At 38.1% G+C, this 24,648-nt stretch overlaps 1 protein-coding gene across 7 annotated transcripts in view; it reads right to left on the bottom strand.

Moving 5' to 3' along the window:
• Positions 1-24,648, bottom strand: part of CDH18 (cadherin 18) — a 487,011-nt gene that overhangs the window by 411,752 nt on the left and 50,611 nt on the right. The window contains exon 1 of one of the 7 annotated variants that reach the window (XM_051799314.1): positions 15,007-15,095. The exons of the other annotated variants lie outside the window; for them this stretch is intronic. The gene's annotated coding sequence lies outside the window, so the exon portion shown is untranslated. Of the gene's footprint in view, positions 1-15,006; positions 15,096-24,648 lie in introns of those variants that run through there. 7 annotated transcript variants of the gene reach the window in all.

Raw genomic sequence — 24,648 nt, 5'->3', positions numbered from 1 at the left:
CTGCACATATTCCATGGTCACAGGATAAACTTCACCTTTGATGATAACAGAGAAGCCTGTCAGCAGCTCCCTGGTAGTACCAGTGATTCTGTTTCCTGATGAAAAGCCCATTCAAGGTGGCACAAGTTAGGGTTACCAGCATCTGAAGGAATGTAAGATCATTAATACTATTCTATCTTTGTAGTTTTATCTCTAATAAATGGCATTTTAAGCAATACTTAATGGAGTCTGAGTGCCTTTTTCACTTGGATGATACTGAACCAGCCTCTCCAGATGCAAAACAAGCAGGTATCATATTTATTCACAACGGCTGTAAAAACCATAGTGTGTAGGCAGTACCAGCAGGATACAGAGAAATACACACAAACAGCCATTCTATTTAATTAGCTCAGAATAGTTGGGACCCCTGGAGATCATCTAGTTCAACCCTCCTGCCAAGGCAAGGTCACTAAGAGCAGGTGATACAAAAAAGCATCCAGGTGGGTTTTGAATGTCTCCAGAGAGGGACATGGCGTCATATGGCTGTGCACTATGGAAAAGAAGGGATAATGGTCCTTTTTATTCCTTCCCTTCATTTTGTGCTAGAAAATCCTAAGTATAACAGTTTCATATATGGGCAGTACTTTTCTATTTTTGGAGGTACCTGGGAAAAAAGTAGCACAAAAGAAAAGTAGTAATATTCAAGTCTGAATCATAAAAGATGTACTCATACTAACAGTATAATGTGGCTTAAAAAAAAAGCAAACCAACAAACAAACAAATAAAGAAGTCGCACGTTACCAACAAATTATTGACTGAGAGAACAATCAAGACAAATATGATAGCAGTTTGAGACCTTTAGTAATGACAGAAACAGGAGGAAAAAAAATAAAACAAACAACCCCCAAAAAAACCCAAAACACCCTCTCACCCAAGAAAAAAAAAAAAAGAAACTTCCCACCCCCAAAACCACCAAACAAAACCCAAACAATACCCTGAGCTTTGAAATAAAAGATTGATCTTGTCAGCAAAATTCACATTACTGTTTGTTGCACACGAACTCCCTTTTCCCCCCTAGGAACACAATATCCAATTTCTCATTACCACTTCAGAAGCAGAAAGCTTAATCTAAGTGCCTTTCCCAGGGATTTGGATGAGCACAGCTCCTTTCTCTTCAATGCAGTGTGACATCAGGCTGTTGCAGTCAGCCCCTGAGAGCAGACCTCATTGCCCCCCTGACTTTCACCATGTAACTAGCTGCTCTGAATTGATTTTTAGTGACTAACACCAATGACCTCTGATACAATGTTATTCATAAGTCTCAAATACTACAGTTCATATACTGAATAAGAAGTTCAAATTAAAATGCAAAACAAACCCGAACCCTCAACATGAACATCTCTTAAGCAAGTGTTATCAACAAGATTCCAATGTGTGTTTTCAACATTAGTGTTCCCAGGGATTTACTATTATATTACTACAAAATATCCTAATTATAAATGTCTCTTTTCTGGCATTTGGTAAAGCTGACAAAATTTTATCATCAGTTTTGGAAAACGACACACACATCTTTTCTCTTTTACAAAACTCAGCAAACATTTACAAATAAGGTAATTGCAAGTACAAAACCTTCAATTAAATTATTCTTTTTATTCAAGAATATAAATACCTGAATGAAAAATAATTGTTCCAAGTACATTTAAATTCAAGATGAATGTAAATACTTGTACCAAAGCCTATTTAGCAGGACATACACTTTCACCTCATAAGCACACTGATATTCATAGATCTGTTGAATACCAGCATGAGCCAACTTAGTCAAATATCCCCATCTGGATCCAACGTACCTTATCCAGTCACTAGTTCAGATCTTGGGTCTTTGAAGATTCCACCCTGCCCTCCTCCTCTCTAGTGGGGCTTGAAATTTATTAGGAGGTGCTGTCTCTGACAGATACAGAATGAAGAACAAGGTCACACAGAAAATAGGAAGAAAATAGTAAGAAGGGAGGACGAACTACAGCAATCAGGCACAGAACGTAGCTCCACAAGTATACTGATCAGTTGCAGCTGCACATTTTATCTCATCTCCTCTCTGCTCTCCTATGCCTGCTCCTCTCCGATCCAACTTAGTCCCCATCTTTCACTGCTTTTGGCACTTCTCCTATAGATCCCAAAATAGTCTACCTACACATGCACATAATGCCCTCAGAATACCTCTACAGGATTTGTAGAATCCCACAAACACCCTGAAAATTTCCATAAAAATTCTTTCCCAGGAGGTCCAATAATAGTCTTGTTTCCCCAGTTTTTTCTCAATTACAACATTTCTGGTTGAACTTCTTCAAAGCTCCAGGTGGTTCTTTCAGTTGTCCATTGATCAGTGACCAGAGAGATACAATCTTTGTTACTTTCTCTGTTATCTCCTCTCCCTTACAGTTTACCTATCTAAGTATGTAATTTATTACTTATCCTGTCTCGTCTCTGCTTCTTACACTGATGAACTATCAACTAGGTATTATTCAAACCCCATATCTTTATGTTATTTTTAACAGACTAAGTTAGTCAGCTTCATGGAGTCAGACTTGCACTATAAATATCATTATAAGATTAAAGTGTCTTACAAAGATATTCGGACAAAAAAAAAAAGTAATGGTATATGCATCAGTAAAGCACAAATCTGTAAGAATCAATTAAGTTTCACGTGAGTATAATATAATACTCCTGCTTCACACCAAACATGCAAATAAAAGCTGCAGTCTACTGCTTTACCAGATCTTCTTTTCCTGACATGAAAAATTGTTGTCAGTGCCAGGACAGGTGTAATTAAAGATGAAAAAAACCCCAGATCTGACTGTTATTTCTAGTGTGCAGTGGTGTAAGAAGACAGAGTGTTATCTTGCTCTTAGTCTAGATTCTCAAGTAAATGAAATATACAGGATTGCTAAACTACTTGATCTTGATCTTTCAGGTGATTATCAGTCAACTTTAGGAGTGGGTAAATAATTCAAATCCCATATTTGTTTGAAAAAACACTTGGAAGTTACATATTGAAGAGAGATACAAATTACAGTTTTTACTGAGGAAAGGTAGGAAAGCCACAACTCTTTTATGTTCTTAGTATCTGGCTAAATGAGTTAGGCTCTGGCTAAAAGTCAGCCTGTCATAAAGTACATGCTTAGCTCCCCAAAAGTCTCAGTATTGTATCTTTTCCCCAGTGAGGACATCGCAAGACACATGGGTGATTATGGAGTTGATGTAGCACAGCACAGAGGCGAAATTAAGTCAATCTGTACCAAAAGAAGTTCCATTAGTTTTGCAGATTGCAGAGCTCATCTTCAGTTAATTGTCACACTGAGAAAAAAAAACCAACCTATTACTGTGAAAAAACTCAACCAAACAATAGAAAAACCCAAACCAAACCAAAAACCACACGCACACACACACACCTCACGTCCTCCAAAAGTACGTCTTGTCCATTGCACATTTACCTCAAGAGTTTGTTTGCTTTAGCCTGGGAGGTGGGAGGGGGTTTGTTTGTAAGTGGTAAAATCACTGCAGTGAAACTTATTGAATAGCTTCTCAACAACAAAATAATAAAAGACAACATAAGCTCCATTTCCCTCTATTTCATTATCATTCAACCTCCTGCATTCTGATACACAAATTCAAACACCTAACCTATCTGTGTACAAAGGCATTTTTTTCTGTTGCAGCATTACTGTCTCTTTACATTCATCTACAGAAGGTGTAGAGGAAAATAAAATAACAATGACTTCTCACCATTACAAATACAGTTGTTTCTTCCCCGTATTTGTACTGAGATATGGAACAGGTAACACAAAAATTCACTTATTATGTATCTGGCACACTAAAAATGCATTTTCTGGAATCTCTAAGCACTAAAGGAATCAAACTTTAATTTTCCTTTTATCACATGGAAAAATAAAAAAGCGCCTGCTGTCATGAAGTATAAAATTCATTCTCTGATATGATCTAGGTTGTAAAAAACCCCAACAACACATTTCACAGCTACAGCTCTTGGTTTATTCAGGAAAATCAGGATTAGAATATGTAATATTTGTTTAAGAGACATGCCCTGTCTCTTCTACTTACAATGATGAAATGAGATCTAGATCTTTTCAGTAAATTTCCTTTTCCTCTTTCAATTACTGATCTATAATGAAATGTAGAAGGCTTGAGAACAAAGTAAGGAAAGTTTCTTGTAAAGAAACAAATCAGTGTAATTTCTCTAAGTATACCAAGTAACATGGTCCCACTGAATTTTTCAGTAAAACAAAGACATTTGAAATAATACAATTTATTACATTTCTGCAGTCACATGCCTTGAAATTATATGAGACCAAGTTGTATTTTTAAAAAATGTTGTCTTTAGCAGCAGTTAAGGACATGCCAAAAAAATCATATTTTGCAAGATCTCAAGGTACCTAGTAAGGAATATTCTTCTAGCTAATGAGAATTTTTTGGTAATTTTTTTATACTTTAGGAATAGGACTTTGAAATATTTTGTGTGATTTTATCAAGTATATGCATACTAAAATATAATTCAATACAGAAAAAAAATTGTTAGTTTTTAGCAGACATTTATTAAGTGATTGATATTAAGTGATTGCAGCTCCTGTGGCACAGAGCCCAACAGACCTACATGAACTCCAAATTACCTCAGGAGTTACTTTGCTCTATACAGATTTATAGCATACAATTATAGCAACGCAATTTGTAAACATTTCTCTCACCATTCTTACCCCTCTCTCAAGAGGACTGAAACATGATCCACACTGCATCCTACATGCTATATTTCCCTAGCTGACCTTTTTTAGATAAGCCCTTCATACCAGCAGTGTCTGCCCATCTTAAAGAGCAGTCTCATCAGAATGTATCACAAGCCAATTGTATCTCTCCTATTTTTTGACACAAAGTTAACCACATTATGCTCTTCTGTAATTAATCAGAGATGTTGTCTGTGCAGAAAGTTGAAATGAAAATGCACAATAGAAGAAAAATAATGTTGTGTAGCAATTCATAGCATTAAAGAGAAAAGTTAACAAGGCAGTATGGGGAAATTTCAGTCAAAGCCACAGGTCACAGTAAAGCTCAGAATAGAAGGCACAAATTGTCCTCACATAGCCAGTAGTTTGTAAGATACACCTTTTGTCATATCAAAGGACCAGCTTCTGAAAATATTAATATACAACCAACAAAACATACAATAACAGAAATGGTAAAATGTGTCCTAAAACTGCAACATTTATAAGTTGGAGGAAATTGCATTAGATCTTGCAAGTAAAACTTCTTAATTTATTTTCAATTTTATAAGAGTTCCATTTGCACATTGCTTTTTGGTTCAATCTCAGTCCCTTGGAGTCTCTTTGTAATCCAAAATTGTTCCATGAATATTTGACAAGAGTGGGGCCTACTGCCACCATAATTATTCATGTGGCAGTACAGCAACTTAGTTCTAATCTTCATCTTTCCAAGGGGTCTCTCCCAGGATTAAAAAAAAATGTCTGCAATTGTATGTATATATAAGGAGACTGAAAGCACCAAGGAAACATAGAGGCCCACTGTGCTGTCACCCACAAAGCAATTCCACTTGCTCACCTCTTATTCCCTATATTTTTCTTAAGTGAAACAGACTTTAATGAGGTTGGACTGATCTTGCCAGTTACCTATATACAGGCTTAGGACTGCCTGTTGTGCTGCATTTTTTTCTGACGGGTCTTGTAGCACAGAGAGACAACAAAACAATTACAAGGCAGTACCAAAAAAATCCAAGAGATATGGTTCATGGATAGGGACAGAAGCAACAAAGCTGAAGTTAAAATTGTAAAGGCACTGTGAGCCTGAACACCATGTCCTGGGTATACCACTCCCAGAGTAGACTGAGTGCCTCCTTAAAAGCCCAGCATCTTTCCAGGACATACTGAAAATCAGATTCCACAACAGCAACAGCGGATTAGCAGTTCACACCTAGCAATAAGCAGGTGCTGCAGGCAGCAAGGGAGGAAATCTCTACATGAGGAAGAAAATAGCTGCACAGTGATCTCAAACAGAGAATTATGGCAAATGGCAAGGTGAAGTTTCAGCAACATAGCACATGATTGGGCTCAGCAAAGAGGAAAAGATGTGGCACATGGAAGAGCACAAGCAAGGCACCCTGTCAAGTGGTGGCATGTTATGCTCAAATGAGTACAGTAAGCAGCAGACCATGTTCTGTAAAGAAGACTCAGTTCTGACGTGCCTACCACATTCGTAAGAGAATCTTAGTTAATTTCCAGACAGAACACAGCTTACTGTTTCACATGCTTTGGTGAAAAGCATATAAATGGCATATCTTACACAGGATAAATCTGGGAAGAAGGGAGGGAGAAATTTTTCTAATTTTCTCTCTCTTTCTCCAGACACTATCACAACCAAGAAAGTTACATTCTTCTAATTATTTCATATTTGATTGATTAAAATTAATGAGATTAAACAAATGCACAGATAGAAATGTTCCAGCTGATCAAACTGAACAGTAAGAATTGTATTTGGAGATCTGAGATGGTTTGGAATAAATCATAAGTATTTACAAAATAAAAAACTGTGAGTAAAATTCTTTTGCTATTAAAAATCTACTGTACCCAAAGCATCCTGCTATATTCCCAGTGCCAATGTATTTATAGAGTGTTCTGTATTTTCTGGTCTTCCCCATTTTAACTGGTATTACAGAAAGTAAATTACATTCTCTGTATTATATTTCACTCTGTGTTTTACAGTCATCGTCTGCAAACCTTAGTGATTTTGAATTCCTTTTGCATAATAGTACTATAATTCATGTCCAAAACACTTAAAACTCAAAAATCCATCCATCTGCAGTTTCAGCTTTATCAAAGCACTGCAAACATTTTTAAACACATTTACCAGCATTTCTGTATTTATAAACTAATAAACATACTACATTCAAAATAAAATTTAAAAAAAAAAAGCAAAAAAGCCAACCCACCAAAAAAACAAAAAGACACATGCACATACTCCTTGTGGTTCTATAAACTATCTGTAGTATATATTGAAGTAATTTCCAATCTTATGTCGTCTTTTACCAGCAATCAAACAAAAGTTAAAAAGTTATTTGTTACTAATTCAAATACAAGTGCACATTTAAAAATGTATACTTTTTAATGTATAGTATATACATTATAGTATATGTATAGTAAATGCATTTTATATGTAAAAGTACAAATATTCTTTTTTAAATATGTATTGTAATAAAAGTAAAACAGATTTTGTCACTCATAAATATATGATAAAGTTGCAGTAAACTGGCAGAACCCATGAAATTTGCCTAACTGTGCAGCCATTGAATGCCCAAGAAATTATTCAACCAAAAGAACTCCTTATGTTTTATACAGAAACAAAATTCTGTGAGGAGCACCCATGACCTCTTATTGAGGAATACGTTCTGTGCAGGTAGCTTGGTGTGCAGCCACCGCGGGAGCTGCAGGTTGAGCCCTGTGGGGGCAGGAGCCCAAGTCCGAGGCAAAAGGCCACGAAAGGCCATCCCTCTGCATAACAAAGGGCCCGGTGACCTGGGGTCCAGCCACAGGACTGGACACTCAGATGCACGGCAGGAGATGATGACCCTGACTCCTGTCCTTTCTTTGGGGACCCTCCTCAGAGGCACCACCTCAAACTGATATTTTGTTATTTAGTTATTGCAGCAAGATTAAAGGATTTGAAGGATCTGGACGTCTGTGCTATGGGAAACCTGGGGTTGAGCCGGTAAAGAAACCTGGTCTGACTGTGGCTGCTGGATGATCCCACAGGGAATTTTCCTTGACATTCTACCATACCCCGGAGCCAGCCTTGTATAGTTACATTTTTTTTTAACCCAGGAAAACCTTCCTCCTTGGTATCATACTTAATTTTTTAAGTGGTCACCAATAAAAGTTCAAGGATTATATTCCATATTCCAAATTATATTCCATAATTTTTGTGTAACGGTAAGGACGTAAAATTTGCTTGAGGTTTTTGAAGGAAAAAAAATTAATTCCTCCACACGCAAAACCAAGTAAACAAACAAAAAACAAGCAAACAAACAAAACCCCAATAAAAAACCAAATAGTGTAGATGCCAATGATTATCATTTAATAAATATGGAAAGAATGGTGCTTTGCTTAATATAAAAGCATTTATTTCAAGGCCAGTAAACTTCAGCTAGCAATTCTGTCTCAAGTGTGGGTACCTTTCTGACCACATAGAGAGAGGTCAGAGACCCTACGACTATAACCACTTCAGTCCCCCACAGCAGAGTGATTTTTGCAAGGGTCTGGCATCAGACTACATGGACTGAATAATGAGTGAGCCCTCAAGCTCTAATACCAGCAGTATGGATGCAGATATGGATTAGAAGAACAAAGTAAAACCTTCTGGCATTTAGTATAAAATTTATTTAGCCCATGTGGCCATATAAGGCTCTATCACTGAATAACAAAGAGAAGTCAATCGAATAATAATGTTAAAATTACTACCATTCATGCTACTGATTAGGTAGGAATAATATATCTGTTTTTAACTTCTGGTGTTTCCCAACCAAGTTACCCCTTTATGTATTTTAGGACCACTGAAACAACGGGGATAGATGTGGTACAAACATTGCTGGACATAACACCAATTCTGAACAGCATGTGCATCATATTGCCTACAACCTGTATGCCTCACTAGGATTAGTACAAGCACATTAAAAGTAAGTGATACACTTGTTTTGTGCCCAGTACACTGAAATATGTTCTTTACAATAGCTTGCAAGAGGTAAATCCCACACTTGTAAAATTACACGGCCAAGTTTCACTTTGGGCAAACTTCCTTCTTCAGTAAAACCATTAAAAATAATTTCATTAGAATTTTAAATTCCTATCCAACCCTTGTTAAAGTTATGGGAACAAAAGCATTATCACTAGGTCATGGGGAGATACATTATATTGTCATTTAATAATATAATACATGACAGATTTGGAAATAAATGTATTGTTTTGGAAAAACAAGGAGATTTATTTCAAGTAGTCTGTGTTTATGAATATAATTTTTGGGTTGAATAAGTAGAATAAAATTTTAGGAACAAACTATTTCAGTTAAAATTACTCTAAAGTCATTACATTGGCACAAGTGAGTGAGTTGCCGAAATGGTAACTCCTGCAAGGATTTAAAGCCTTCCAATGGTGAGCTGAGGTTGCCCCAGGACTAAACACTGTGAGAGTGTGTATCCTCTGAACTTCAAAGATGTAGCAATTTGAAATACATCAACAAGATAAAATAAGGTTAAAACAAAATATCCTGGAATTTTTTACATTTGGACAATAAGTAAAGCGTTCTATTTTGCAAGGCAGGATTTTTCCTTTCCTATTTCGGAGATGTGTCAGCTATTCATGCGGATAAACACTCCATGAAAAATGAGTCCTTCAGGAATGATTGCTAATTTTCAAAAGAGTTCTCCCACTTTCAAGACTATGTACTTCCTAAAATGCAAAGTATTGTGAAATATCTCTTTTCCTGTTTCTCAGACATTTTAAAAAGTATTCACTAAAAGTTGGAGAAGATAGAAGGGGGATGGAGTGCCACATAATTGAAATAGTGAGATGGGCCCTGTTAAACTTTACACTGCCTTTAAGGAAGCATGCTGAATAGTCCCACCTAGTCCAAAATAGTCCTCTTGAAACTTTTCACCTGAGAGAACATCTTGCTCAGTTAGAACCAGAGACTTCCACATATCAGTCCTGTGAGACACCTGGAAATTGATGAGGTATTCACAAAAGGCTAAATCATTTTCAAAGATGATTATGGACAAAAAATTTTTTTTCAAAATTTAACATTTTAAACAAGTTCAACTTTTCTGTCTGCATTGGGCCCTACATCAAATGAGGCAGATTAAAAAAATCACACTCTATTTAGAATTAAAAAGAAAAGGAAACTTGTAAAGGTGAATATTTCAGATTCTTAAATCAACAAAGGGAATAATCTTAAAAGCACAACTCTGCTCTTTGTTCACTTTGTAGTACACTATTTAAACACGTAGAATATAATTGGTGGTTTCAATCTTGAAATAATTGGTTTGATACAAATAGTCTATATATTATTTATCCCAGATGAAAAAAAAAAGTTTAAAAGTTACATTGTATTCTGACTCTTCTTTAACTAAACATGCACATCCTGACTGCATGCTGGATAATTCCTTTCAAGCCTTATCTTACCAGCTGAGCAACAGGAGGTACAGTGAAAGGCCTTTTCTAAATTTACAAATATCCAAACATACAGAGAAAAATTCAGTAGACAAAATGGCAACAAGTTTTAAGACTGAGCAGTTTTTCAACATACTTTTAAAATGAAGAGCAAAGAATGTTAAGAAAACCATGTAGTCATTATAGAGTAGAGAGCCTATCTGCCTAACAAAACCCTTGGATAATGAACAGGTCAATGCAAATATGGTCCTACTTGATAAAACAGAGTGTCAGGAAGAGCAAAGAGCACTTTCTGAAAAAAAGTATCAAAGTCAGTCTCAACATTAAAGTCACCATTAGGTTTGTTTCACTATTGAAATATGTGATTTCTCCTCTCTTCAGACATATTTATCTTGGAAAAGACCAGGAAAATAAAAAAGATCCTCGAAGAAAGATAAATATTGACCAGGTAGCCTACACATATTTTTGATTATTGATATCTGCTGTAAGTAGCTATACTTCTTTTCAGATTTATTCTTGCTTAGTTTTGAAAAATATACCTAGTTGAATTCATACAGTAATAATTTAATAAACTAATTTTTTCACCTGTTGTTATCCTGTTAAGTTTTGCTGTACATTTATGTATCATCATTTATGAAAATTATTTCAGTGAACTAAGCATAAAGGTTCACATTATTTTAGCCAAACTATCAAACTTGTTTTAGTCAAAACTGCATGAGCTCTACTTCCTGTAGTTCTCTCTCATTTGCAAATTAGTATGAAAGATAGACATGACTTTTACCTAAAAAAGCTTGCTTCCATTTATTGAGCCTTTGCATTATACTTTCTTCAGTATGAATGACAACTTGCACGAAGCACGATGTAGCAGAGGAGACACCAAGTAAACCAGCTACTTCATAATTAGATGCCTCTGAGAACATACATGTGCTGTAGACTCTGCAATAAGCCCTGGTTTTCTATGATGCCCTTCCAGCTTTCATGCTCAGTGTTTTTTCCAAAGATGATGGGGAAGGGGGTGCAAGGTGAGGGCTTTTCAGCTCTTTTCCCAACATGCTGGGACAAAATCAAACTCAGCAACTGGAGAGTACTCCACAGTCTAAAAGTCTGGATGGAGCCACACAATGTGGGTCTACAGCACTTAAAGTTGCTTATGTCTTCCAGAAAACTATCACATAGCTTTCTCTGAAAAGTAAGTGTCAGTTTTCATGTCGTAACTGTAAGGTTAGTGAGCCATTCATTATGTATTTATAGGAAAAAGTGTAATCACCTAACAGCATACCTAATGGTATAAATATCATCTGTACACATCGTACCTTTTCCCTAAGTAATTACCTTTCATTCAGTATCAGACAATAGGCCAAGGGGGAATGTACATAGATAGTGCTTAAGCACAACTGTGCATTCTGCTTGCAAGGAGCATAATCATCTTTCATTTACAAGTAACTGACTATTCCTTGCCTAACCATATAACAGGCATTTATTTTATACACTTTACTGCAACTGAGCGATTAAACCGCAATAATCACGAGTTTTTTTTCTTCCATATTATAGAATTTGTGTTTTCTTGGTGGTCTGAAATTCTTCACTATCTCAAAGTTCTTCAAACACAATCTTTTTGAAGAATGAGCCACAGATATTCAAAACAGCAGCTGTGGCATTTAGCTGCATTTGGTTTGCTGAGCAACATGGCATTGATTCTCTTTCCTAATTCATCAAAGCACTTCCAGTTTTCACTTCAGTGATAGGACTAATTTGCTTAAAATAGTCAAGTTGTTAATAGCTAAATATACAGCTTTCCATGTAATATAAAGTATATATATAAATCTATATTTTTATACATATTATATTAACATGGACAAAAGGAAGATCCTCAAAATGTGGCCCCATTACTGAAGGAGGGTATCCACATGGAAATGCCTGAGGTACTCACTGCCTTCTTTGCCTCAGTTTTCAATGCTGCATTTTCCTCAGGTCGCCAGGTTGCCATACCAGGATGCTGAGCCCCAGGGGCAAAAGCACTTTGATAATATGAGAAAAGTAATTTAAGAACCAGCGTATACAAGACTGTGAGACCAGATGGGATGCACCCACAGCTGCTGAGGAAGCCACTCAGTTAGGTGAGGTCAATCTTTACCAACTTCAAAATGCCATAAAAATTAAGGGGATTGCCCATCCTCGGGTGGAGGAAGATCCTTGGCGGAGAGGAATTGAATCCAGGGAACTCAGGCTAGCAGGCTCACCTCAGTCCCTGTGAAAGTTATAGAACAAGGCCATTTATGGGAAGTTATTTTTAGGCACTTGAACAAATGGTGGTTGGAAACAGGCTTGTGAATTTACCAAGGCAAATCACTCTTGACTAGCTTGACTTCTTTTTTAAAATCCAGCAAGGGGAGAGCACTGCATGTTGTATACCTTAGTCTGTGCAGGTCTTTGATGCCATCTCCTATAAAATCTCAATATGGGAAGAAATGGACCAATGGAAGATTGGGTAGAAAGTCAATTAGATCATTGAGCTAAAAGAATAATGATCAGTGCTGGAAGTTCAACTGGAAGCTAACTATTAGTGGCATTCCTCAGAGGTTGTTAGTAAAGCCAAAATTCTATACCTTCATTAAAAAACCCAGACAAGGGAACAGAATCCATTCTCAACAAGTTTTCTACTGATACCAAATGTGATCCAGTTGTGGAAAGTAGGGTTCAAAGAGACCTCAACAAGAAGAAGGAAAGAGCAGGAAAAAGCTTATTAAGACATTTAAAAAAAAAAAAAATTAAAGGCAAGTTCTACACCTAGGACAAAACCAAACAAAAACAAGAAAATGCAGCAATATAGACAACAGGACAAGTAACAATCATTTAGAAAGTGATTCAGAGCTCCAGTTGACCATGAATTCAACATATGTCACAGTGTAACCTTGCAGCAATGATGATTACCCACTTGCTGGGTTGCATTACCAAAAGCACAGTTACTGGTCAAGAATCATAATTCTTCTGTATGAAAAACACATGGTGATACATGTAGAATATTATGTACATTATGTCCAATTTGGGGTCCTCCCGTGCAAGAAAAAGATCAAAAAACTGGAGACAATCAAATGGAGGACTATGAAGATGGTGAGTGAGCGGAGCATGTGAACTAAAAGAAGAGGCTATGGAACCTCTCTTTTGCCTCAAGAAAATAAGGCTATCTATGGATCTAACTGCATTATTCTACTACCTAAAGGTGGTCCATGAACAATAATGATCTCAACTCTTCTCAGAGGTGTAAGGTTTCAGTTTGGAGGGAGGGAGTGGGGTTTTTGTTTGCTTTAGGTTTATTGTTGTTTCTTTCTTTTTTTTTTTTGTTTTGGTTTTGGTACGTTTGGTGGTGGGTTTGGGGGGTTTTTGGTTTGTTCTTTTGCTTGACACTGAAACAACTTGCCCAGAAAGACTGTGGAATCTTCATAATTGATGGCAGTGAAAGTTTGACTGAATAGTCCTGAGAAACCTGACCAAAATTTTGAAGTGGGCCCTCCTTTGAGCAGACTAGCTAACTTTTTGAGGTCCCTTCCCATTCAGGTTATTCTATTATTAGAAACTTCTGTCACTATAATAGAGAGGGTTCTAAAGTACATACCTGAACTGTGAAATGAAATCCACAACATTGGTAACTGTATGTATATCTTCTGTTATACACGACCATGGTATAAAGTGTTATAGTACTTATTATGAATTAGGAGAGCATCCTTAGTGAAAGAGCTGTGCTTTCATTAATGTTGGTCTGACATTTGCAAAATTGATTTGTTTTGACATTTAGAGCACTTCTGTTTTAGTGTGGGATCATGTCTGACATTAAGCAAAATAAATTATGGTGGTTTTGCTTAAAAGCTTCCCATAAAACACTGTTATTTTACAATGCATATGACATCTGTTCTAGTAGAAGCAGTCATGTTTTTAAAAACATAGTAGGCATACTGACTTATGTGGAAACTGACTTATGTCGAAAAAAATCCTTAAATGAAGAATATCCAAAATATTAGTTGGCCACGGAAAATAAATGAATGCTCACACAAGTTGTAGGCTTAGTCATACAACTTGGAATCCAATTAAATGTTTGAGGTAATACATCAGGAACTTTATCTGCATTTTTATCTTCAGAGACAAAAATTGTTTACATCTTAAAAAGAAATAGGAATAAGCTGACAGAGCACAGGAGAGACTAGATCAGACATTGTATCTCTTACTCAGCAGTACTGCAGGTCTTTTACTCATATTTGTTTACATTTGAAATGCATAAACAGATCAAGCTAAAAAGAGATGGCTTTTTCCTTCTAAGTGAATTGTATCTAAATGTTCACTGATTATTAAATTTTATTGTTTTCTTCTGATGCCTTTTAGTGACTCAAAATGTTATTTTGGATTCAGTTTTCTACTACATAACCACAATGTATAGCAGATGATAGGGTTCTTCTGGGATTTATATCTGAAAGGTACACAACGCAGGATCTAAGATTGTAATCCACAGTATTACATGCTTTTTCTTACAGATTAAAACTCCAGAAACTAAGTTCAAGTAAGTTTTATCATTAATCATACATGCATTGAATATCCCACTGAAGAAGAACTATTCCAGCATACCTTCTTCTTTCCCCATTTTTATCCTTCCATGGTAAAGGTGGACAATGGCATAGAAGCACCACCACACCTGATAGTAATGTCTGGGGGAATCCCCGTCCCTACTAACCATGGCAGGTTTCTGTTTCCTGGGTATTTCTGCAGGTCACACCCTCTATCTGCCTATGTAGATATTTCAGCCTACCTTTCTCTCAGCTCAGGAGTGGCAACAAAGCCTTTCATCTCCTTCGTTTTGTGTATTCTCTTCCATATTATGGTACCTTGGCTTGTTTCCTGGGATTTCCAGATGGTCTCCCAGGACTTTGCTAGACAGATCCAAAACTGCTTAGTTTCTAAGATCAGTTGAAATCAAACCAATGCGGTAAACAGGAATAGTACACATGCAAAAGTTAAATGCCTTCACTTATTCCTTCCCCAAAGTTTTGGCTCAGTGTGCTGGTTTAAAAGTTAACCAGCAGGGGGAATGAACCCAACTCAAAGGAGAGATTATAAGTCAGAATAACAATTTATTAAAATAATACAGTAAGTACAATAATACAAACAAACAATTGGTCTCAACCCACAAAAAACCCAAATGTATAACCCAGTACCCTGGGGCCTGAACAAAGTGGTGCTCCTTGGGCCCTGTTTGAGTCCAAAGTAAAGGGAGAGGGGAAGAACCTGCTGGTGGGAGAGCTGCTGCAGTCTGGCCAGAACTGGTGATCGCAGTCCAGTGGTGGTCTAAGTCTGGTTGAGAGCGATGAGATGCAGCCGTCCTCTGGATCCCACGAGTGGGTTCCAAAAATGTTCCAAAACTCCAAGATTATATATCCTCCAGTTCAGGCAGGAATGTTCAGTGCTCCCCTCAGGGGGAGGAGTTCCACAAAGGGTGTGAGGACAGAAACATCCTCCTATCTCACAGGCCTCTTAACACCTAGTTTATAGCCTGAGGAGTCAGGCTCTATGGGCAGAGGGTGCGAATAGTCTATTGACAACAATAGTCTAGTTTCTGGGAAATGACATGGAAGGCTATAGAATACAGTTTTGGGTTACACCCACCATGATGAACTGATCTCAGCTGTCCTAACTAGGACATTATCCACCCCTTATTCTATGCCATCCATGTCATGCCCAAATTAATCCCCTTTAAAAACTATATCCCTTTAAAACTATATACATCTATCTATCTATATATATATACAATGAAACATTACAGACCATTCTCACTCAAAATTAGGTCCCCTTGTGGTACACAACGTGTCTCCCCATCTTTTTGCATTACCCACCAGGTGGAACCAGGTCCCTGAGCAAAAACAATCCCTCGGATGGGTTTGCCTTTGCTTGAGGTGGGACTAATCCAAACAGTCTTCCCTAACATTCCTCTCATATGTACCACGGGGACTTTATCTCCATCTACAGTATGCAAAAGTTCTGATTGGGCAGGGCCAGCTCGATTGATGGAACCTCGGGTGTTGACCAACCAGGTGGCCTTTGCTAAATGCAGCTCCCAGTGTTTGAGAGTCTCCCCACACAGTGCCTTCAGGGTGGTTTTCAGCAGTCCGTTGCACCGCTCAACTTTTCCAGCAGCTGGTGCATGGTAGGGGATATGATACACCCACTCAATGCCGTGCTCTTTGGCCCAGGTGTCTACGAGGCCGTTCTTGAAATGGGTCCCATTATCAGACTCAATTCTCTCCGGGGTGCCGTGTCGCCACAGGACTTGTTTTTCAAGGCCCAGGATGGTATTCTGGGCAGTGGCATGAGGCACGGGGTATGTCTCCAACCATCCAGTGCTTCCTTCTACCATGGTCAGTACGTAGTGCTTGCCTTGGCGGGTTTTGGGGAGCGTGATGTAGTCAACTTGCCAGGCTTCCCCATACCTGTACTTCGACCACCGTCCACCATACCATAGAGGCTTCACCCGCTTGGCCTGCTTGATGGCAGCACATGTCTCACAGTCATGGATGACCTGTGAGACAATGTCCTTGGTTAAGTCCACCCCTCGGTCATGAGCCCATCTGTATGTTGCATCTCTCCCCTGGTGACCGGAGGCGTCATGGGCCCATCGAGCCAGAAATAATTCTCCTTTGTGCTGCCAATCCAGATCTACCTGAGAGACTTTAATCCTGGCAGCTCGGTCCGCCTGCTCGTTGTTACGATGCTCCTCATTAGCCCGTTTCTTGCCTACATGAGCGTCTACGTGACGGACCTTCACACTCAGCTTCTCTACCCGGCCAGCGATGTCCTACCACATCTCCGCCGCCCAGATGGGTTTCCCTTGGCGCTGCCAGTTGGCCTTTTTCCATCGCTCCAGCCATCCCCACAGAGCATTGGCCACCATCCATGAGTCAGTGTAGAGATAGAGTCTTGGCCACTTCTCTCGTTCAGCTATATCCAAAGCCAACTGAACGGCTTTAAGCTCTGCAAACTGACTTGACCCACCTTGTCCTTCGGTCGCTTCTGCAACTCGCCGTGTGGGACTCCATACAGCTGCCTTCCATTTTCGGTTTGTCCCTACAATGCGGCAGGAGCCATCCGTGAAGAGCACATATCGCCTTTCATCTGCGGGTAGCTTGTCATATGGTGGGGCCTCCTCAGCTCGTGTCACCTTCTCCTCCTCTTCTTCAGAGGATAGTCCGAAACTCTCACCTTCGGGCCAATTGGTGATAATTTCCAGAATCCCAGGGCGATTAGGATTCCCTATCCGGGTTCGCTGCGTGATCAGAGCCATCCACTTACTCCATGTGGCATCGGTGGCATGATGTGTGGAAGGAACTCTTCCCTTGAACATCCAGCCCAGCACTGGTAGTCGGGGTGCCAGGAGGAGCTGCGCTTCGGTGCCGATTACTTCTGAGGCAGCTCGAACTCCTTCATAGGCAGCCAGGATCTCTTTCTCAGTTGGTGTATAGCTGGCTTCAGATCCTTTGTATCCCCGACTCCAGAATCCCAGCGGTCGTCCTCGGGTCTCCCCAGGTACTTTCTGCCAGAGGCTCCAAGAAGGGCCATTCTCCCCGGCTGCGGTGTAGAGCACGTTCTTCACGTCCTGTCCTGTCCTTACTGGCCCAAGGGCTACCGCATGGGCAATCTCCTGTTTAATTTGTTCAAAGGCTTGTTGTTGTTCGGGGCCCCACTGGAAATCATTTTTCTTCCGTGTCACAAGGTAGAGAGGGCTTACAATCTGACTATACTCGGGGATATGCATCCTCCAAAAGCCCACAGCGCCTAGGAAAGCCTGTGTTTCCTTCTTGCTGGTTGGTGGGGACATGGCTGCTATTTTGTTAATCACCTCCATTGGAATTAGGCGGCGTCCATCTTGCCACTTCACTCCTAGGAACTGAATTTCCTGAGCAGGTCCCTTGACCTTACTCCGTTTAATGGCAAAACCGGCTCTTAGGAGAATCTGGATTATCTTCTCTCCTTTCTCTAATATTTCCTGTCTTCTCCTTCACTGAAGTGTCCGCTTTGACATACAGCTCTTTTGCATAATTATTATAATTGAATTTAAGTAATGGCTTGAATATAAATATAATTAACTGAAATTATATGTTTTGAAGCAAACTGCGCTCTACTTGTCAACTCTATAGACAACCATCAACCTCTTCTCTTTGCTGGATCATCATTCCCCCTAGTCTATTCCAGACTTAACAAAATTAATGCTTCTTTTGAGAGCTATGACTTCTTCCCTCTCAGTCTATTCTCTTTTTGTTTGCTATGTCATAAAAGTATATGTAATATTAAGGTTGTGAGAATTCAAATATCATGTATTTTATTTTGAGGGACATCTCTAGAACCTACATTAACTATAGTTAGTCTTACAGCTTTACTTCTCTTGCTAATTACAACAGAAAAATCCTAACAGTATATACTCATCTAGCAGACTCACCATATTTTTATGTCAGTTCATTTGCAGGAATGTATATATATTGTGAAAGTGTGCATATAAAAAAGTTAAATAAAATAAAAAAAAAATAAAAGACCTGTCCTATTAAAAATTCAATTTAAACCTAATATTAAATTATTTTTTCCTTTAACTTTATTTCTTTACTTAAATAAAACTATATTCTAAGCTTTAAAATATACATTAAACAAGCTATATTTTAAGCACTGTCAGATGTGAAAATCAAACAAGATCAATCTGATTATTCTTAAATGACTGAGTATTGGTTTTAATACCTGGTAGAATATTAAAATTTTCTCTCTCTTTTTCTTTTTTGATTTTAGGGATGGAATGAAACAGCTCAAGGGCTGAAATACATGAATTTGCATTTTAATGCATTTCTGCAGATTAATATGTCAAGCCAAGGACAGGGTAAGCTTACTCAGGCAGAGTGAACCAACATTTATTTATGAAATTTCAGTTTTAGAGGGAAAGAACTTCTATCAAAGCTGTTTTATATACTGCTCTTAGTTGATATTTTTCACTACTAGTGACATAACAATAGCTGAAGTTCAGAGACAGTTGAAACCTCAAAACAACATTATTAAATATCATTATAAAACTCTATTAAATTAACAATTAACTGTGTCAAGAAGACCCTAGTAAAAAAACCAAAACAAAACACAACTAGTTTTTTTTTCTTTTTAACCTGCAGTTTTCATTGCACACTAATGCAGGTATAAGAAATCAGTAGTCTCAGCATCACTTTCGACAGTGTCAAATCATTGTCCTTGGGAAGGCAATTATTATAGTACTTAATATGTGCCTCTACGGATCTGAAAGAGCAGTACCACTTATATTTTCTAATAATGCTAAGAAATCCATAAGCATTTAAAATGTTCCAGATGATGCACTATTGTTTTCCTTGTTGTTTTCATTTCCAGTGACTAATGAACATCAGAAGCTAAGCAATAATTTGAAAGTCCACAGGTAATTACTGGAAAGTAAACTGGATTAGTCTATGGCTTTTATACCACTCAGTATATGATTGCCATTGTTATTCAACACGTGTAGTTGCTTTATCGTAGAATCAATAAGAATATGCAGTCTATCAAGATGGGCAAATTTCAGTACTCTGATACCATATAAAATGCATATCAGTAATAGGACAATTACATTTAATTTTGTCTTTAGTGGAGTAGCATGTTTAAGTGCTGTTTAATAAATGCACAATATCTTCAGATTATTGAAACTAACACTGTAGTGTTTAATTTCGGTGTCTGTTGTTAACAGATGCATACTTTGTTCTTAAAATTTATGTTAAGAATGAAATGTTAATGCTTCTAGATCTTAAAAGATCTTTTGTTGTTCGTTTACTTTTAAAGTATTTGACACTCACTGACCTCAAACACTTCTAGGAAGTGTCTCAGATCTAGTGACACAAATACATCTGAAGTGAGCTTCACATGAGCAGACTTTATAGCAAACAGCTTACTATACATGAACATTTGTGATGCTTCCAGGAAAAAACAATAAAGCTGTGTTCAGCCCTTGCTCATATTTGCCTTCATACTGATGCTGCTTCACAAAGCAACCCTCAACAATACAAAAGCCTGAAATATTTCTGTTTCAAGCATTTGTATACATTTTCTACACCGAAAGCCCATTGACTTAGGCTTATGTACATTATAAGGAATAATTGTCAGAAATAGGTACTAACATTATGGTGTGTACCAAACTCTCCAGATCAATGTCATAAGCTGTTACATGATGTTATATTCAGTATGGTTATTGCATTAATTGCAGAAGGCTTTGCCAAGTTGCTTGAGGCTAATTGACCTCCATATGCACAAGGAAGCACAGAGGAACAGCAACAGACCGAGGAACTTCAATAACCCAGTCAGAGCAACCAGTTGCCCCTTACCTGGCTCCTTCAGGGCTGTCAGAGAAGGATCAATTGGCCAATAATCTTGGAGCAACACCACTCACAATGGAAGAGGCTCCTCACAGACCAAGTATGGCTTCTACCTACCACTTTCCAAATAAAGGGTATATTTACTAGAATATTTTTTTTCTTTTCCAGATTTTAAAGATGCCTATATTACATAATTCATGAAAAACTGCAAAACAATGGACAGAATGGATACTCATGAAAAAATTCCACTTGAAAACGTGTTTTTGTTGAAAAGCAGAAGTTTAGCAAAATATATTTACCAAACCCAGAAGTTGGGGAAATTTCAATTGACACAAAGAAAAGTCTGTTATTATTCCACATCATACGATCATCATATTAACATATTATACTGTCATTTCTTATTTTCCCATTGCCCTTACCAAGAGGTATACTTGACTGTAATGCAATAATTTCTAAACTAATATTTCAGCTACACCATCTCTGTAACCAGATGCCATAATATATACTATCTTAGATTACCACAAATTAGTAATCTCCCTCAGAAGAATGCACACAGCAGAGACACACATGGATCCACAGCCTGCTTGAGTTTCTGAATTTTTTTTGAACTTGTTTAGAAAAGGGAAGGTAAATTGAAGTATCTCCAACTGAAGAATCTGATATGAAAACAAAAGCATCTTGAGTGTGATCACACGGCACCTACAGGATGGATGGGGGAATCAGGCCCAACCAGCATGGATTTAGGAGGGGCAGGTCCTGCTTGACCAACCTGATCTCCTCTTATAACCAGGTGACCAACCTGGGTGGATGAGGGGAAGGTTATGGATGTAGTCTACCTGGACTTCAGCAAAGTTTTTGACACCATCTCCCACAGCATTCTCCTGAAAAACCTGGCAGCCCACGGCTTGGACAGGGGAACTCTCTGCTGGGTTAACAACTGCCTGGACGGCCGGGCCCAGAGAGTCGTGGTGAATGGTGTCACATCCAGCTGGTGGCCAGTAGTGACCCCCAGGGATCAGTGTTGGGCCCAGTTCTGTTTAATATCTTTATTGATGATCTGGATGAGGGGATTGAGTCCACCATTAGCAATTTTGCAGATAACACCAAGTTGGGGGTGGGGGGTATTGATCTGCTGGAAGGTAGGAGGGCTCTTCAGAGGGACCTGGACAGGCTGGATTAATGGGCTGAATTCAACAGTATGAAGTTCAACAACACCATGTGCTGGGTCCCGCACTTTGGTCACAACAACTCCATGGGTCATTACAGATTGGGGACAGAGTGGCTGGAGAGCAACCAGGCAGAAAGGACCTGGGAGTTTGGATTGACAGAAAGCTGAACATGAACCAGCAGTGTGCCCAGGTGGTCAAGAAAGCCAATGGCATCCTGGCCTGGATCAGGAACAGTGTGGCCAGCAGGAACAGGGAAGTGATTCCGCCCCTGTACTTGGCACTAGTTAGGTTTGAGTACTGTGTTCAGTTCTGGGCCCCTCAATTTAGGAAGGATATTGAGATACTGGAGCAAGCCCAGAGAAGAGTACTAAGGCTGGTGAAGGGACTGGAGCACAAGTCTTATGATGAGCAGCTAAGGGAGCTGGGTTGTTTAGCCTGGAGAAGAGGAGGCTCAGGGGAGACCTCATCACTCTCTACAACTACCTGAAAGGAGGTTGTAGCCAGGTAAGGGTTGCTCTCTTCTCCCAAGTAATTAGCAATAGGACAAGAAGACACAGTCTTAAGTTGCACCACAGATTTAAGATATACATTAAAAGAACAAGTGACGGGGCATTGGAATGGGCTGCCCAGGGAGGTGACAGAGTCACCATCCCTGAAGGTGTGTAAGAAGAATGAATGTGGCATTTAGCGCCATGGTCTAGTTGACAAGGTGGTGTTCAGTCATCAGTTGGACTCAACGATCTCAGAGGTCTTTTACAATCTAATTGATTCTGTGATTCTATGATATTACACTACTATCTCATTTCTAGGAACAAACCAAAATGATTCTTTTGCATTTTGAAATAATAAAAAAATTTCTGTGTTCTCTTTGAGACAGGTTTACTGACAAAAGATTTTCAAAATAGCTGACAGTGGCACAAGAGTGGCATTGAAAATGAAATAATCCTACCAACTCCATATAACCAAAGTTCTCCTATCCTGATGATGAACATCAATGTCGGCAAAATCAAAGCAACCAAGTTCAATCCCCATATCCATTTCATACTTGTTTTCTTGCCTGAAAACTTCTGCTAGGATGCCAGCTAATGAGTATCTCATACTGAATTTTATTATAAAACCGCCTTTTTTCTAGAGGGTGTCTTAAGATAACAGAGAGGTTATTTTTTACTTGATGAAGAGGAAAGCAATTTTTCTTTTTCCTAGAGAAAGAGATTAGAAGAAAACAGTATTATAATACAAAAAACTATCCTAACAACTTATAACATTTCAATACTTTATACAATTCAGCATCAGAAGTGACAGTGAAATGCTTTACTGAAAAGGAGGATATAGTGATATGTACATATGGTACTGAGGGAGAACCTTGACCTATATTTAAAATCTGCACATCTTGTTTCTAGGAATTTGGAAGCCCCAGTGAAGTAGAAGGTTTTCACATTACTGTGTACATGCAAAATCAAGACCTTTGGAGTAAAGAAAATTGGTTTAAACTTATGGAGTTTTTTATCGTACACTAAAATAATTCACACAAATGCATTTAATACAATACATGATATTAGAAGATCACTAAAAATACAGGTTACTCTTGTCAGAAAAACAATGAACAAATTACGTAACCAAGCAATTAATTCTAAGGGGTTACTGTGCATTGATATTGAAATAAAGTGAAAGAGAGATGGGGAAAAGATAATACACACACAGAGCAGCTATGGGAGATGAGGAACTAGTTTAAAGCACATGGAAAGAGAGAATTACTAATATGAGAATTCTTTTTTTTTTCCATTAGAAATCCACTCTAACTGTGTTTTTTTTTTTTTGTAGTACATTTCCTGAAAGAATCAGCCTTCTGAAAATCATCTTTGGACCACTGCCATCCTCTTGCTTCATTTGCTGACTTTTCATACTCAGCACTTTACCAAGACATAATACCTGTTTACATTACAGAAATTTTAAAAATTAACAGATATTAACAAAGTCACTCAAGAATCATAGTCTAATGAAAAGTAAGATTGCTCTAGAGTCAATGTAAAATGACTGACATTAACGGCCAGATTTAAAGCCCACCAATGCCAAAGCAAAAGCAGTCTTTTTAAGTCTTGTTTTTCTCTCTTTAAACCTCAAAATACAGATGTCTTATAATAGTAGCCTGCATAAATAAGATTTTAATCCACTTAGCAAAATTAAAGAGAAATATTTTATTAAAGATAATTAAAGAGCAAAAAAATCACCTTGTTAAGATTTTATATATGTAAGTTTTAAAAATAAATTATAGAAACAGCTGAAGAATGGACTTTTAGAGACAGAGGAATGGTTCAAAGAACCAAAGTGGCTCTAGACTTGTCTCATGGTAGCAAGTGAAAGTCTGAGTGACCACTGAGTAAGACAACAACCAAGAAAAAAACCCTGAGTCTAGCATCCCTTTCAAAGAGAGCTGTCTTCTCAGACTCTTGGGAAGATTTATTTTGCTCTGCTCACATTCCAAGCTAGCAGGAAGAACACCAGCAAACCCTCCTCTAAAAAAATATGTATGCAAAACTATTGAGACATCATGACACAAAAAAAGTTTCTCTTTCAAACAGAGTGGCTCCCGTAATCTTTCAGATGAGATAAATCTAAGCAAACATGATAGGTGCTTCCATTAAGCCAATGGGCACAAATTCCAAGTATATATGAACAGAGACTGTGATGTAGCTGGTATCTGATTATGTATTCCTTTCCAATTCTTTATTGCTAAGTATATGACAAATTGGGATTTTGAAAACTCGGTCGATTATAAAGTGAAAATTCCTCATCACAGAAGGCAAGTATGCTCTACACAAAAGGAAATTCCATGGCTGGCTTATAACCAAGGATAAATCTGCTGAACTTTTTATCATGTGAGGAAGT

The sequence above is a fragment of the Manacus candei genome, unplaced genomic scaffold, assembly GCF_025592945.1.
Source record: "Manacus candei isolate 608988 ecotype Guabito, Panama unplaced genomic scaffold, ASM2559294v1 h1tg000049l, whole genome shotgun sequence".
Classification (NCBI taxonomy): domain Eukaryota; kingdom Metazoa; phylum Chordata; class Aves; order Passeriformes; family Pipridae; genus Manacus; species Manacus candei.
This window is presented reverse-complemented; position numbering and strand designations above follow the sequence as displayed.